Source organism: Tamandua tetradactyla, chromosome 3, assembly GCF_023851605.1.
Source record: "Tamandua tetradactyla isolate mTamTet1 chromosome 3, mTamTet1.pri, whole genome shotgun sequence".
In the NCBI taxonomy this organism is placed as follows: domain Eukaryota; kingdom Metazoa; phylum Chordata; class Mammalia; order Pilosa; family Myrmecophagidae; genus Tamandua; species Tamandua tetradactyla.
The window spans coordinates 154561419-154579425 of NC_135329.1; the positions used below are offsets into that span (position 1 = coordinate 154561419).

The 18007-nt window shown below is 35.5% G+C and overlaps 1 long non-coding RNA gene across 1 annotated transcript in view; it reads left to right on the top strand.

Moving 5' to 3' along the window:
• Nucleotides 1-17231, top strand: part of LOC143676429 (uncharacterized) — a 105244-nt gene extending 88013 nt beyond the window's left edge. The window contains exon 4 of the long non-coding RNA XR_013172077.1: nt 17003-17231. This is a non-coding gene — a long non-coding RNA (uncharacterized LOC143676429). The remainder of the gene's footprint in view (nt 1-17002) is intronic.
• Nucleotides 17232-18007: the final 776 nt, after the last annotated feature.

Sequence of the window (18007 nt, forward strand, 5' to 3'; positions counted from 1 at the left end):
GTTTCTATAGAATTTAATTTTTTTTTAATTTTTAGAATATGCCAGAGCATATCTAAACTCCACAGGGAGTTTTGCAGAATCACTTGAAGGCAGTATGGTGTATGAAATGAGCAGTGAGCTGAGAACTTCTGGTTCTAGCTTTGCCAATAACTAGTTCTGAGCTTGGGCACGTCATTCAATTTCCTCGGGCCTTACTTTTTATTTTTGTAAATGGTGGTCTAGGTCTGATTGCCAAGGTCAATTAAAGCTATGAAGCCATGTTATTTTCTAAAAGTTTCTTTCAAAATCACATGGCATTTTTTATTTATGTTTGGGCCTATCTTAAAGGTATTACTGGATCTTATCCAATCATAGCTTCAGCAAACAATACGGCCCACAGAAAGGCTACTTGCGTCACTTGATTTTATTTTTTCACATTCAAACAATACCTGGCAAATAAAGAAAGGTTTTTGAATTGTGATTGGCACGATGATGCATGGTCAGCTGCACTGAGAATTTAAGTAAACTGTATACATTATCAGGGTGCAGAATGAAAGTGGGGGCTGATCTACAGTTACCTGCATCTGTGAACCAAACACATGTGGTAAGCTGTGGGTGAGAGAAAAATGCCAAAACCCAGTGGTATAACACAGTTTCTTTATGCATTTATGCAATTTTGTTATTTTAGCACAATTTCAGTCCTCTCCTAGTCATTGCTTTACCACTTGAATATGCACATACTCAGCAACTTTTCTACCCTCCCCCCTAGATATTCTATTGTATTTTATTTATTCATTTATTTATTTGAGATGTTGTAGGTTTACAGAAAAATCATGTAAAAAAAAAAGTTCCAATGTACTACCTTATTTTTAACACCTTGCATTAGTGTGGCACATTTGCTGCAATGGATGAAAGAATATTTTTATAGTTGTACTATTAACTAGTCCATGGTTTACTCTAGGGTTCACTGTTTGTGTTGTACAGTCCTACGGATTTTTGAAATTATTCAAGGGACATCTATGCAACCTAAAATTGACCCGATTTAACCACATTCAAAGACATAATTCAGTGCTGCTAGTTTATTCACAATGTTGTGCTGCATCACCACCATTCATCACCAAAACGTTTCCATCATCCCAAACAGATGTGCAATGTAAGCGCCACCTCCCCATTCCCTGCTCACACTCCACCCCTGTAACCTATACTCTAGTTTCTGACTCTTAGGAATTTGCTTATTCTAATTACTTTACTCCAGTGAGATCATTACAATATTTGTCCCTTTGTGTCTGCCTTATTTCACGTAACATGACATTTTCAAGGTGCATCCATGTCATCACATATATCAGAACTTCATTCCTTTTTATGACTGAATAATAGGCTGTTTTATGTATATTCCACATTTTAAGTATCCTTTCATCTGTTGATGGACACTCGGGTTCCATTTTCCAGCAACTGTGAATAATGAAATTTTGGACATCAGTATGCAAATATCTGTTTAAGTCCCTGCTTTCTAATCTTTTGGGGTATATACCTAGAAATGGGATTGCTGGGTCATATGGTAATTCTATATTCAACTCTCTGAGGAACTGTCAAACTGTTTTCTACAGCTGCTTCACCATTTTGAATTCTCAACAGCAAGTGCACAAGAATTCCAATTTCTCCATATCCTCTCCAACACTCGTTTTCTGATTTTTCAGTAGTAACCATTCTAGGGTGCACAGGTGGTTCAGTGGTAGAATGCTCACCTTCCATGCGGGAGACCCAGGTTTGATTCCTGGACCATGCACCCCTGCTCCCCACCCCCCCCATACACACACAAAAAGAAAAACTATTGTAACCATTCTAGTGGGTGTGAAATAGTATCTTTTTTGTGGTTTTGATTTACATTTCCCTAATGACTAATAATGTTGAGAATCTTTTCATGAGCTTTTTGGCCATTTGTAGATCTTTGGAGAGATGTCTATTTAAGTCTTTGGCTGATTTTCAAATTGGGTTGTCATTTTATTGTTGAGTTGTAGGATTTCTTTATATATTCTGGTATTTCAGCCTTATTGGGTATGTGGTCTGCACGTATTTTCTCCCATTGTGGTTGTCTTTTTAGTTTCATGATAAACTTCTTTGATGCACAAGGGCTTTTTAATTTTGATGAGGTTTCATTTATGTATTTTTTTGTTTTGTTACTGGTACCTTAGATGTGCAGTCTGGTACTCATTTACATTGAAGCATAGGTTAAAATCCTTTTAAATATAATATATACTTCAGGCTTGGGAAAGTCAAATGTGTCTATAGGTAGTATATTATTTGCAGGGGGAAAAAAACTCTATTAACAATTTAGAGAAATATCCCCTGCTTCCTGTATCCTTTCTCAAAAAAACTTATCTACATTAAATTCATATGTTCAGATTCCTTTGTTCCAGTGGGAAACCATCTTCCTGATTTCTTGTATGAAATATATTGATACTAGTGTTTTAATCTAGTTGTTCTTAGATTAATATCTATCAACCAAGTTAATTCAGCTCCCTGCAGATGGGCTACAGAGAAGTGTGGGTTTAAAGACCTTTTAAACTTTACTTCTAAAGCTAAGATAGATTACCAATGAGTCCCAATCGTCAGGGCAATCTTATTGTTAAAAACACTTATTTAGAGTTAATTAAAATATAAGCGCAATTGGTTACCTTAGGAAACACTGTCAGTTCAATCCTTTCTGCATCCTGAAAGATCACTTTGCGTTAGGAAAATGTACTCCATCCAGTGCCTCCTTGGATTTTGTAGAAAAGTTATTTGTATGGTGCCAGGAGGTTGAGAAACCCTTAATCTTATCAATATTAATATCAACAGTAGTGATATAGCCTTGTGAAGTAGACTTCAAACTAATTTAACCATAAGTGTGTACTAACTACCAAGCACTGTGTTAATCACTCAGCACTTGGGGTACTGTGAGTTAAAATATAGCTCTGCCTGCAAAGAACTAATTTTATATAAAGATATAAAATATGCATAACATAATATGATAAGTACTATAATAGAAGTACACATCAGGTCTATATCAGACTTGAGAATCAAGAGCTTCACCAAAACTGGAGGCAAAAAAATTTTTTTTCCAAACCTGGAAAAAAAAATGGAGGAAAAAAATGATGAATAAGTAATTTGGTACAATGTTTTTCTCATCTAGATAGGAGAGGGTTGAATCATTTTATATAGGTCACAAAAACAACTTATTAGCATTAATTTGTCTCGTATTTGACCCTAATTCAAATGAATGATAATATTACTGGAATTTATGATTCCCTTATCTTTTAAGATACCCCGCTCTCCCTTACAAATATTTTAAATATGCAAATTATGTAACATATACCTGCTTAACCAGACTGTTTCTTTACATTATGCAACAATATTATAAAATGTTTTGAAAGTCGAGTCATTTGCTAAAATATGATAGGGTTCTCAAGAATACTTCATGCAGTTATAATAATTTATAAAAATTAATTCTTCTGAAACTGAAAATTATAAAGCATATTTCTCTAAAATCATGAGATAATTTTTGTTACCTTTAAGGCAGAAAACTTTTAATGAGCTATTTGTCACTGCAACATGAATTCCTTAATTTATCTAATTTAATTAATCACAATTTTTAATCTGAATAGTCTTCAAATTAGAATAATTTAAAGGAGAGTCTTTTAGCTGGCCTGGATTAGAATTTACATTTCCCAGCATGTATTGGAGACTTTCAAGTTTAATATTTCCTTCACTTTTCAAGATAAAGGTACATGAGCTTCCATTGTTAACAATGCTATTAATTATTGTTCCAAGCCATGTAAACATCATTTCATCAACTCATTTCTTTTGTTCTCAACTTCCTCGTCCCCAATAATCATGTGGCAGTGACTTGATTTTACTGCTGATTTTAAAGTCAATTAATGGAATTATTGGATATAGGATTTATATGTCATTTTAAAAATTAATACTTTCTTATTTTTAAAATCATAGAAGAGGAGAAAAGAAATGGTTCAGGCTTCCCATATTTAGACATACTATGTTGAAATGTACCAAATTTACTTTTTGTGAGAGAATTAACTATTTATATAGAGGGGTCCTAGAAAATAGATATTTCCAAATCTCACATGTCAGAAATATTACATAATTTTAGTTTACCTTAATATTATAAAAGTTATCCTGATGTATCTGAATGTAGGTAATGTTTATTTACATATGAATGTCCCACCAGTTCATGTTTGCAGTCATTCTTCCTTTCACGTAGAGACGGAAATGCTTCTGGTTGTAAAGCGCTTGCCTGTGCATTTGTTTGTTCTCACAATCCTCCCGGTAACTATGGAGAGTGGGAAGTGTGGTTCAATCACCTTTGTTAAACAGAGGAAATATAGAAAGGCTCATACATTCTACTGCAGGGGTTAGCACACTATGGCCTGTGGACCAAATTTGACCTACCATTTGTTTTTTTTTTTTTTTTTTTTTTTTTTTAAAGGAAAGACAGAGAGAAGGAAGGAAGGATAGAAGGAAGGAAGGAAGGAAGAAAGGGAAACATTTTTAAACATTTTCTTGTTTTATTTTTCCGTTTTTTGTTACATGGGCTGGGGCCGGGAATCGAACCGAGGTCCTCCGGCATAGCAGGCAAGCACTTTGCCCGCTGAGCCACCGCGGCCCGCCCCTCATTTGTTTTTGAAAATAAAGTTTTATTGGGAGCACCACCCTGCTCATAAATTGACGTATTGCCCATGACTGCTTTCCCACTACAAGGGCAGATTTAGGTAGTTGCAACAGAGAACATATGGCCCACAGAGCCTAAAACATTTACTACATGGCCTTTTATAGAAAAACTTTTCCAATCCTGTTCTATAGCAATATGTCTTTAAAAAAATCACGTTTGAGAAAGCAATTTAAAACTGTTTTTCTCATTTTACTTTATGATGTCAAAATTCATAATGAATGATACTTTATACATACATTTTTAATGAGAAACCTTTTTATTGTAGGGGTAATTTATCAAACTTCCCAGCATTTAACATTGCTATTTTATTTTTTAATATAGAAAGCGGCATACTAGAATATTTATATTGACAATAAAATCATCAGGGGAATTTTGATTTACTGATGATGTGACTAGCATGAACTCTGAACAGAAGTCTTCTGTTAGAGTGAATACAGTGATTTTAATTTAGTGTAATATGCATTCCATCTCCATCAACATTTCAGTCTAGCTTGCGTTAAAGCTAATTCTTAATCCAAGCATTTACCAGATAATTCAATGGTGTCAACATCTTTCTAATGGTTTCCTTTAAGAATAAATATAATGTCATAATAGATGTAACTGTAACTCTTGATTGCTAAATATTATTTCCCTTCCTTTCTTATCATATGTCTTTTACCCTTCCCTTTGCCTCCAGGCTTTCCCAGGTCAAAATCACTTCTCTACCACTACCAGATTTACTTTTTTATACTGTACTTCAAGACAGTGCTGGTTCTGCAGGAAAGGGAGAGACAGTATGACAATGAATGTCTCCTTGTTTCTCCAGGCAAAATTTGCCTTTTTTTTTTCTTTCTTTCACATGTTAGGTTTTTGCTTTAGCTGCATTTGAAGAAAGGAAGGGAAAGATTCTTTGGATGAAAAAGAATTTGAAAATCAGTCTTCTATCCTTTGCCTCTCTCAGCGAGGCTCTTCAATGTCTCCATATCATGCCAAATGTATGCTAAGCTTAACCTCTTTCTCCAGTGCCATGGTACCTCCATCAGGTTGTTCTACGTGCTCTGTTTTATACTTCCTTATTCCTTATATTTGCTTGTTCCTGATTCCGGGTCTTGACTCAGGCTGTCGTTTTCCTCTTTCCTGCCATCTCAAGTTTTGTCTCTCTTCAAGAGTTAGTTCAAGATGATCTTCTCCATAAAGACTTTCCTTGCTAAGCTCTTGATACATATTAGCTACACTTGTTCTTTGAACCTCAGATTTACATATAAATGTCTATGTATATATAAATGTCTATGTATCAATATTTTTAATATAAAGGATACTAGCTTGAGGGTAGAAAAATTTCAATACAGCGTCACCCTGCCATTTGCTAACATTATGATCTTGGATAGGCAATTTATTTATTTAGTGGATGTAATACCTGCTCACCTTCCCTAACAGGATTATGGTAAGGACCAAATGAAAGGATGGATGCGAAAGTGCTTTTTAAACTGGAAATTCAACATATATCCAATATGTAATTAGAGCGGTGTTTCAGTTTGCTAATGCTGCTGGATTGCAACATACCAGAAATGGGTTGGCTTTTACAATGGGGATTTATTAGTTTACAAATTTATAGTTCTAAGGCCATGAAAATAGCCAAATTAAGGCATCAGGAGGAAGATGCCTTCTCTAAGGAAGGCTGCTGGGCATCCGGGATTCCTCTGTCACGTAGGAGGGCACATACCTGGCAGCTGCTGGTCTTTTGCTCCCTGGTTTCACTGCTCTCAACTTCTGATTCCAGTGGCTTTCTGTCTGAATGTCTGTGGTTAGTCTTTTAGCATCTCTGGTCTCTATCAACACACTCTCTATCTTTCTGTCTCTCTCTCTCTCTCTGTACGTGTGTTCCTGCCTTTTATCCTCTCATAAAGCGCCCCAGTAATGGATTAAGACCTGCCTTGAATGGATGTCACATCTCCATCGAAACAACCTAGCCAGAAAGTCCCAGGGATGGATTAAAAGAACATGGCCTTGGGGATGCAAGGGTAGTTCAGTTGTAGAATTCTCACCTGCCATGCGGGAGACCCAGGTTCAATTTCCAGCCCATGCACTTCTTGCAAACAAACAAACAAAAATTCAACAAATGGCGCTGCAGTAATGGGATATTTTCATGGAAAAAGAATGAAATGTGACCCCACCATACAGCATTAAATAAAAAAAAAAGAACATCACCTTTTCTGGAGTATGTAACAGTGTCAAACCAGCACAAGTAGTTATCATAATATACATTTGCATTTATAGTTCTATAAGTGTTTTGTAATTAATGTATGTGAAATTACTTAGCACATTTTGGTATGGAGTAGTTTTATAATAAATGTCACCAAATTTCCATTTTTTTTTAAAATGATGCCTTTGTAGGAAATTAAATGTGTGAATTAAATCATGTTGGAACCAAAAGAGTGCTTTCCATTTACATGTTATTGTATAAATGAAAGAATGTTTTCATTGCGTGAATAATCAGTCCCTAATTGAGCTGATTTGTAGGTATGGATTTTTATTTGCCAGAAAATTTTCTCATATAGAACTATGAATCAATATTCTCTTTGTAAAGCAAAGTTGTGTAACTACTTGGTATAAAACATAATTTTGGTTTGTGCATATCTGTTTTCCCTACAATGAGCTGCCCTCCATTTGCTTTGATAACATAGTGCAGATACTGAAAATGTTGAAAATCATTGATAGATTCTAGAAGTGTAGTTCCTATTTATGTAGAGGTGTTCATGGATTTCTCTTCTGCATCATTTACATCAGACAAAAAGAGGCAATTTGACTATTTTTCCCCATTTGTTTCCTTAGGAAAAATGCTAACTTAATTGTATCCTTTCTTACTCAAATCATCTAATCTGGTTAGAGGGTTGTTGTTTTTGTTGGTATCAAGGGAAAAAAAGGTTCTTTTTCAAGTTTTTTGGATTTCCAAGACATCATTCTCCTTTTGACATATTTAAAGTGATATTAAAGCACCTGCCTGTATCGCTAAGTTATAACTACATTATACTGCAGTTCCTTGTTATGGTCCTTATTAATTCACAAATTTCTATAAAGAACGAAATGTTAGTACTCAATTTCTACCTGGGCCAGGTTCATTACCTAGTAACAAAGGTACACCATTACAATTTAGTGAATGAATAAATATGTACATAAATAGAATGATTCTTATTTTAAATGCATGACAACTTCTATATAACATTTAAGTAATGACAACACCCAATCAAAAGCAATAAATTTCCAGTAAGCTGAATAAATATATTTCTTTTTTTTCAGAGTTTAATTCACTAGAAACAAATGTATTTTAAAATATAGATAGGCGTACATACGCATATATGCATACATATGATACACTCATGTATGGATTGGGTTGTCCATTGAAATTTGTACACTATCAATCTATTTTGTAAAATTAAAAATTTTGATAAAAGATTAACAGTAGCACCAATTCTGATCAAGTTAAACTGACAGCTAAAGGCACTTTTATATTTTATATTGAGGACTGAGTCAAGTTTATCTGATGGGTAAACCAGGAATTCTAAAAAATTTATGGACATTGGCAATTGTATTTAAGTACTCCACAGTTAAAAGCAGCAAGTTTACATAAAAGGTTGAATCAAGTAGAACTTACTGTTTTGGTGATTTGCCTACCTTCTGTTCCATTTACAAATGAATCAATGCCCTGTAGAAATAATTTTATGTATAACCAAACTGAAATGTCCTAATTTCACCAATGTATTTTAGCTGGAATTATAGTACTTTTTAATGGTATTTGCCTGACTTGGGTCTGTGTACTTCTTCACACATTCTGTTAAATGAACAACCGCCAAAGCAAATATCTGAATGATATTTATACCAGATTGTTTCTATGTAGGAACACTGTGTTACACTGTTTGCCTCCTTGAAATAATATAGACTATTAGAAGTTGTGAATGTTGAATGCAAATTTTGGTTACTCTTGTTGTAATACCACCTAAAAGCAGAATTTTCAAAGCTGAAATGAAAAGGTACTGATAATAAAAGGTAACCACAAACCAGAATGAAAATAAGCCATAATAATTATTCAAATCTTTAATCAAACCTTACTGATTTTTTTAATCAAAAAATGTAAACCAACTTGTTTCTAGGAAAATCTCTAAAAATATTGCCCAATAGAACATCAAAATAGTCTAGACATGAATCTTGTTTTCATTTATTTTGAGTGCTGTTTGCTTGCATTGCGGGGCTTTCCAGTTTATGTGAATGGCCTCTGTAGATGAAATTCTTTGGTTTAAAAACTGAAGATAGAAATGTGTCCAAGCATAGTGAGAGGATGGCTAAGCCCAGGCCAGGGTTTCTGCTGTATCTACACGATCCCTCAAGAATGCTGCCAAAGAACCACAGGTGCTACCAGCAGGGCTGTGGAAGAATGGAGCCAAGGGCCAAGGAGGCTAGAAACCTCTTCCCTATACACACTGCATTTCCTTTAAGTAGTGCAGCTCCTCCTGTAGCTGTTTTAAGTATTTAAAATTCTGGGTAAAGAGGACTTTGAAAAAAGGGACACTGTTTCTAAAACCAAATTTTAAAATCACTGTATGACCACATGCACCATAAGGAAAAAAGAGATGTAATAAATATCATGGGGACCCATATTTAAAATGATGTCACTGTTGATAGCTTTCATAAACAGAAGCTTAGAAATCAATGCGCTATGCATTTTACAAAAATAATATTTTAGGGGACACCACAAAAAGATGTAAAATATGCATTCCTAAAAATAGATACATTTCTTATTAAAGAACCTTTACAAAAAGACCTTTAAAAATGCTTATTAGAATTTTTAAGTTGATACTTAGAATGAACAATATGTGTTATTAATTTGTGCAATGAAAAGGATGATAAAACTGTATTATTTAAGATGCTTTTAGCTTTTGGCTGCAAATGATAAGAAAATACAACAAGAACTGACATATCAATAAGAAAACTGACCCAACATTAAAATGTTTCTAGTTGAGATGGTCTAAGGATTGGCTAATTCAGCAGCTCAATTATTTCATCATTGACCTGCAATCTTTCCAGCTTTTCATTTTGTTATCCTCAGCATTCAGTGTTACTAGATTAAATGTAGGACATCCAGTTAAATTTGAATTTTAGAAAACAGCAATTTTTTTTTAGTATAAGAATATTCTATGCAATGCTATTTGTTGTTTATCTAAAATTCAAATTTAACTTATTTCGTAAATCTGGGAACTCTATCAACATCTTGGTTTTGTCTTCTGCGGCTAGGTCCCCTCATGGCACAAGATGATTGCCATAGCACTTAGGTTTCAGGTAGAGATGCTAATATCCAGTGACGTAAAAAATAATTCTTTTGCTAAGGAAAAATTTGAAGGGGTGGTGGTTAGTAGGCAACCCGGTATAGGTAATCAAGGCAAATCTGAATTTTGTTGGCTAAAATCTAATTTAGCCTAATGCTGAGTACTTAGTTCTGTGATAGATGTACTTTAGCCAGCCTTCTGATTCCGGAGCACAGGAAGTGGATCAGCTGCCATTTATAGATTTTCTGTGCAGAGGTCTGTGTCCTCTTTATTGTGTGTGTGTAGAAATTTATATTTTGTTCTTGAGGCTCTTAACTTGGTTAAAGCTCAGAAAGCCGTATCACTGCATCTCACATAGCTAAAGTAATTCCTTGAGCATTCTGAACTGAGGAAGGAAGATGGCTTATTTGCACATTGCTCCTTTTCCTTATTATTCCGGGGGCGCACATTAGGAGGTTCTCCATCTTCCTAGTTGGTGAGTTTTTTCCTCTTTCCTTAAGTCAATTGTTTACATTGCCCATGGCCCTGCTGTACCTGATTGATAATGGTTTTAATGGGCTATATAAACTACTCTGTTAATGTTTACTTTGCTAATGCATTGGACCTCTGAGGTAATTTAAGCCTTTAATCTTTTCAGAGTTTACCTCCTTTAAAAAGCTCTTCAGGAATGCTGCCAGTTTAGGCACCTTAGTGGTGTAGTGCTTTTGGCGTCTTGATCACACTCGCAGAAGCTGGTGGGGCTACAAGGAGGGTTGGCCTGTACCACTCCACTGCCTGTTTTGCTCATTAGGTTAGTCTGCTCTCTTAACAGCTTCCAACTTTCAGTCGCTCATCAAATTCACGTTGCAATCCACTGGTCTCTGCAGCCATTTTCTCCACCCTATTTCCTGTCTCATCCTGAGTGATTCATATGCGACTTCAATATTTATAAATGTGCTCCACCCAACACCCTAGACTCATCATTTCTTGACCTCTGCCACACAGGTCTTTATTAACTCCTTTGGACTTCAGGAATCTACTACCAGGGCCACACCCTGCTATTACTTCGTCATCCCCAGAAACTCCTCACCTCCCTCACACTTCAAAGTCATACTGTCCTAATCTGAGTTCCTGTACCTTTCAACTATCCCTCTTCCTTATTGCAATCAATCTGACCCTTTAACTTCACAGGGAATCTAAACCTTGGGTAAATAGTAAAGATTCAAGTCTCTGAGCCCCTCTACAAGTCACTCCCCCCTTTTCTTACCACCTTTTCCATCCAGCCTGCCTGCTATAGTTTACCATTTGCTTCAATTAATCCCTCCCAGCATGCACATTCTACAACCTCTCCGACTTCCATCACACTCACCTCTGGACACCTATCCTGCATGCAATTTGAAAATTGTCTTTTCAAATTCGACATCTGTGTACCTAAGCCTGCTGAAGTCCTGTAATTGCCGAGTGTGCCCTCCACATGTTGAACATAGAGAGGCAGCACTGTGAAGTGATTAAAACAAAAGGCTCTGGAAGCAGACCACCTAAGCTTAGTATAGAAGCCAATAGCCAGTGACCTTGGATATTGACTAGCTGTGCGACCTTGATAACTTTGTGCCTCATTTTCTTCATCTGCAAAAAGGGAACAGTAATAGTTCATGTTTTATAGTTGTATTATTATGAATAAATGAACTAATATTTATAAGGTGCTTAGAAAAGCATTTAATTGTTAACTAAAGAAGTATTTTAATTCCTCTTTGAAATTTTGTTTCTATTTTTAACAACAGCCATTCCAAATCCTCCCTCCCTTTAAGTATCTAAACAGCCCAGTCTCCATCACTTTAGATGATGATACAATTCTCAGGGTACACGAAGGACATTAGGTGTGAACTTTATCTGCTCTCTGAAAATTTAATTCATTTGAACATTTGTGCTGTATATCCTTCCATTGAGAAGAAATGACTTTCAACAATTGATTTTCCTCCTCTATTGAAGATTTTATCCCTTCAAATGCCTAACATTTTCTGGGTATACTTATCCTTTTTTTCTACTTGTTCCTATCTTTAACCAATAAACATATTTTATTCTCACCCCTGAAAACGAATTATAAACCGTTTGTTAATCCTATAATTCTTTTAGCTATTTTCCTATTTACATCATTCCCTTCATTATATATATATTACTAAAATGTTAGTTTGCATTTACCATTTCTACCTCTTCCTCTCACATTTCAATTTACTGAGCTTTAGCCAGGCACGGAAGACCATGATTTTGAATGACTATATGTTTGCCTGATGGCTGTCCTGAACTTTTGTTCTACGTTAGCCAATTAAGTATTTTAGCTTGACTTCCCCAGCTATTTTCTGTTTCTCTCTTCTAAAAGGAATTGACCCACAGATTCCCACTAGAATTAAGGCTTCTCTCCTCACCATTTCACCACAATTATTGTTTAGATCAACAATGGCATCTACGCTGTTGAGTGTAAAGATCGATTCTTGGTCTTCATCTGAATCAGCCTCTTAGGAAATTTGTAAAGTTGACAATTTCCTCCTCTTTAAAACTGTTTTTCTTACTTGGCATCTTGAACATCACTTTTTCTTGGATCTTCTTCTACCTCACTGTTTGATCTCTCTCAGACTTCTTTGCTGGATAAACTTCGCCTCTCATTTATCTGCCTCTAAAATATGGAGTACCACATGACAGTTGTCCTTGGACATCTCTTCTTTTCATTGTTCACCAACTTCTTAGGTGGTCCCAAGGAGGTTTTTTTTTTTTAGCTTTAGATACTATGTATATGCTGAATTCTTCTAAATATAAATTTAGCCCAGATTTTTCCCTGAACTCCATATACTTGTATATTCAACTGTCTACTCAACAACTTCACCTAAATGTCTAACAAACTTTTTAAACTTTAACTTTTAATTCCCCCAACCTGATCCAAACAAAATTTCCCCCATCTCAACCTTATTGCCAGAGTCTTCCAGTTGATCAGGTGAAAAACAACAAAAAACCAAAAAAGCCTTTCTTGACTCCTTCCTTTCTCTTGCATATCACCTCTGATTCATAAATGAAACCTATTGGCTCTACCTTAAAGATATATCCATAATCCCACCATTTCTCTCCATTTCCACAGCTCTAACTCTACTCCAAACCTGGATTACTTTATTAATCTGACTTTTCTCCTTACTTCTTCTCTCAACCTAAGTCTATTCTATGTACAGTCTTAACCAAAGTCCTTCCACGTCCTGTGAATGCAACATGACATGGTTTGCCTCTTCCTTGCCCTCCTTACAACTCTCCTCTCACCCAGGAAGAATGGGTGAATTGAAGAGGGAAGAACTCTCAGGAACAAGACAGGAAAGCTGGTGGAAGAATGAAAGTGAGTGAAGGAGACTAAGAAGTTAGAGAATCAGAAAATGTAGGGTCAAAAAAGAAAATAAAGGAGCTGTCAATCCTGTGAAAAACTATAAAAATATCTATAAAATGAGGGCTGAAAAGTATCTGCTGGATTTGGCATTTTAGAGGTCATTGATAACTATTGCCTCCGTAGGTTTGGAATAGCTTACTTGGTAAATAGGAAGAGGAATATCCAGTATGAATAATTCCTAATATACAGACATATGTAGATATAATCTTTAAATCAAACATTTATCCAGAGTTTCAGCTCTGTACTGAATTCTGAATGCTTGGGGCTACATCTCCATCAGTATATCTCGTAAACATCTCAGATAATATGTCTAATAATTAACTCATTTCCTTTTTACTTTCTTGTTCTCCTACTTCCAAGCAAATTAACCCCAATTTATCAACATCTAATCTAAAGTAGATAACAAACCTTGAGGGTCATCCTGGTTCTTCTACCCTATCCATTTCTTATCTGTCAGATCTCTTTATAGCTCTTTATCTCCTGCTCTGACTCATGCCTTTATCAACAACCCCCCACCCACCCTTCCCCACACACATGCTACTAATGAGTTTCCTAACAGATTCTCTTGCCTGAGGATTTGCCGTGTCCCATTCTTTCTCCTGTACGTCTACCAGTCCTTTAACAAAGGACTTTGGTTAAAAATTGAAACCTGTTTTAAATCTATATGAAGAAGAAGATTTATCAAAGAACCAATTTATGGATAGATACTTGCAGTATTGTATAAGTACTGTGTGGAAAATCTGTGGTAAGTTTTACCCGTATCTCCACTATGGAACCAGCAAAATAAATAACATCAAACTTAGTACTCTCTTCCACACCCCTCTTCATGCTACTCCTCAAGGCCCGCCCCTCTCCCCAACATTCTTAAAATGATCATTCAAGATCCAGCAGGAAGTGATTTTTCCCCTCTTATTTTAACTCTGGTCATTGCTATTTCAAAGTCTGGGACATATAAATAAGGGGCCTGGACAGAGAAGAAAGCAATGGAAGCCTTCAAACTATTGAAAACGTGACATATACCATATTGCTAGATTGCTTCAAAGTTTATTCTTTCTAATGGCTACGAAATATTTTGTAGAAAAGGTACTTCATAGTGTAACATATGAAGTTATACTATATGAAGAGAAAACATTCTTTTATTATCAGGCATTTATTATTTTATTTTTCTGTGTCACTAGAATAATTTCATTCATATAGCTCTTTCCCTCTACTTCATAAAGCACACAATGAAGATGGTAGCATAATTTATGGTGATATAAGAAGAAAGGATTAGCTGTATGATTTTAGAAAAAGCAAAAATAGGATTTAAAAAAGGTAGCAAAAAAAAGAGGAGGAGGGATGCTAAGAGTACCCAAAGCATCCTCCACTGTAGGATGAAATTGCAAGGTGGACTTGTTTTGGTCACTACTGTAAAACAGAGAATTTACAGTATCTGGCATGGCATGAACACACAATAAGCTTTTGTGAATGAATGACTAGATTAGTGAAAAATGAAGAATAAATGACATATATCCAGTGATTAAAACTAAATTCATGCTCGTTCCATCTGTCATAAACAAGATTTAGACACTTGTTCTAAAATGGGTGTAGGTTTCAAATTTCTTTTAATTTCTCAAGCACAAAGTAGGGACCTGTCCCACCTTTAACCAGAAGTCTCCTTATCAGGAAACTACAGATATTCCTGAGGCTTCTGAAAAACCTTTTCCCTGATTATTTGCAATTATTCTGAGTATGTGGTGATTGCCTTTTATACATGATTTTGATTGTTATCATCATTTGCTATTTGTTGATCAATGCATATGAAATGTATAAATTTTGTCTGCAATGGCATTGCTCATAACAGATTTATCTAAAATATATATGAGAAATGTGTGTGGTTTACACTAATATGGTCAAGTTAAAGTGTTAGAAGTTTTGTAATTGCTGTCCAAATTTTTTTTTTTTAAATAAATGGTGATCTTTTTTTTTACATGGGCAGGCACCGAGAAACGAACCTGGGTCCTCGGGCATGGCAGGCAAGCACTATTACCTGCTGAGCCACCGTGTCCCTCCGAATCTTTTGTGTGGGATAGTGGGAAGCATACTGAACTGATGATGTGGGGTTGTTGTCTCGATTCTGTCACTAACTAGCTGGTTGACTTTGGACACACTTAAATTTCTGAGGTCAGTGTTTCTCCTTTAAAATGGTGGAGTCGTATTTAGGTATATTTCTTCCCCCAAGATTCCATTGTCTCAAGGGTCACACAGATCCTCTGCTCATCAGCAATAAGTGATAACCCCTCAGTACTGTGAGACTGAGTGATTGCTAACTTTTCTCTAAGAGGAGACATAGAGTTTCATATTGTTTATATGAGCGCAGGCTTTGCAAGCAGAAAGACCTGGTTCCAATTAGGGCTCTTCCATTTGCTAGTACATGGCCTGGGGCAAGTATTAACCTCTTTGAAACTCAGTTTCCTTACCTATAAATTGAGAATAATAAAAGCACATATCATATAGAGTTTTTGTGATAAATGAGACACTGTAAATGGAGCCTTAAATACTCCATTTGTGTCTGGCACAAAGCAAGTGCTCAGAAAAAGATATTCATTATTACCATTTATTTCCATGCCCCCATTGCAATAATTGCTCTTCAGCTAGCACTTCTTCAAACTGAATTTCTGTACTGTTGCAATTATAGTATTCAAAGGGTTTAAAGGTGCCAACTTGGATTGACTCATTTTGTAAAATATGGAAAGACGTGGGCTAAGAAGATTTTTAAAAATTAAGCAAAACAACCTGTGTGCTGACCTTTACCCTGTTGTTCTTTTGTTTAATAATAGTCTATTAATAAACACAACTTTGAGCTGTTTGATTGGTACTAATGTAATCCAGATCAAATATGCTCCCTAACAGCTGTAATAAACTTTCTTGGCTCAAAAACACTTTAATGGGAATTTGCTTCACTTTAATGTTTGTTTTGAAACAAAATTGTGTGTGTGCATGGGGGTCTTGATTTTTTGGGGTTCTCATCAAATAGATATTAAGTCCCCTTAACTTTTGATTCATGTAGATTATATTTAAATATGATCAAATAAGATAAAATCGTTCTTAGATGTGCAAAACAAGGCTGTATGAATATTTATTTTATAATTTAAAGCCAATTACTTAACCATAAAAGTAAAGTGAAGGACAAAAATTCCCCCAAATGTGGGAAACCAGAATATTTTACTTTGCCTTTAACTACAGCAGGAAATATCTGTTTATTGGTTATGACCCTTTTGCTTTCACAGCCAGATTAGCTTCACAACACAGCAGTTTTTATTCTCTTTACCAACAGTAATTGTCTGCCCTGGCTTGTGGGAGCTGATAATTTTCAGGGAGTTCAAGATCACTTGCATAATTAAATCTAGTAGTGCCTGGGTTTGTCCCATGATTTGCAGGTGGACTGTTTGTGAGTAGGCAGTTATTCTAACTGCAGGGCTCCCTGTAGGGTATGTTAATTAGCTCACAATAGTGTCGTGGGTCAACCTGTATTAAAGGTGATTTTAGGGACCATGGTATCTTAGACAAGAGTCCTAACTTACCATTATGTGTTCAAGCATATCTTTCTGTTGCTCCCAGGTTTCCCTTCATTCATGAGAGGTGTGTCTCAACTGATCTGTAGCAACTTGTGGAAGACTCATCACTTGTATCTCTGCTAGAAAGTTCTTTGCAGGATGCAGGGTGAGTAATTATGTTCGATAGATGGACAAATAAGGATGCACATTGACTCACAAATCTTGCATAAATAGCCAAGATTTATCAAGCCATGGTATTAACTTTTTATTCGTTATAATAATTCAATTTTAAATTTCTTGGGAACTGGCTTATTATTTTCTGTCTTGATAGCTCTGTTTCCTTTAATATTGTATTATTTGATTAATTCTCATGGGAGGTCACGCATTTTAAAAGCAATTTTAAAGGACTGCATATTGAATTTATATAGAATTTTCTAAAAATTGCTTTGTTGTCATTATAATTGATTTGATCAGAAGAAAGGAACTATTAACTATATGCATTTTATAGCTTCTGAATTAAAGAATGGCCAAAGGGGAGAATTAGAACAGTTTCTAAGCTATTATGGATCTACTGGCTCTATTCATCAGCATAGTGCTAGTAGAAATGGAGTGCCCTAATTTTGATGTCCTACCTGCTCAACCTGCTGCTTATGGAAGAGGTATTTTTTGTTCAGTGATAGCAAAGGGAATTGGTAGAGTGTAATGTAGAAAAGTAGTCAAGAACTGCTTACCAGAATCCTGTCTGAATCTGGCAGAACCCCCCATCTCTTCCCATTTTATCTGCCCTCAAACTTGCCAAGCCTTGTTTGCTTTGGCTTTATTTAAAAAATGCATTTCTGGTGAGTGAGGAAAGGTTTTGTACTGTGCTTTCAATGACTCACCCAAAATAACTCCATTCAACTTGTAAAAGGTCCTGTTCTGAATGTAGATTGTGTTTTGTTCTGAGATGGGCATGAAGGAGCTGCAGAGAGAGATTAGAGAAGGGAAATGTGGTGGGAGAGGCAAATGTGGTTAATATTTATTCAGGTTCAGGAACATCAGGAGAATTAAACTTTTTTTTACAAAAAGA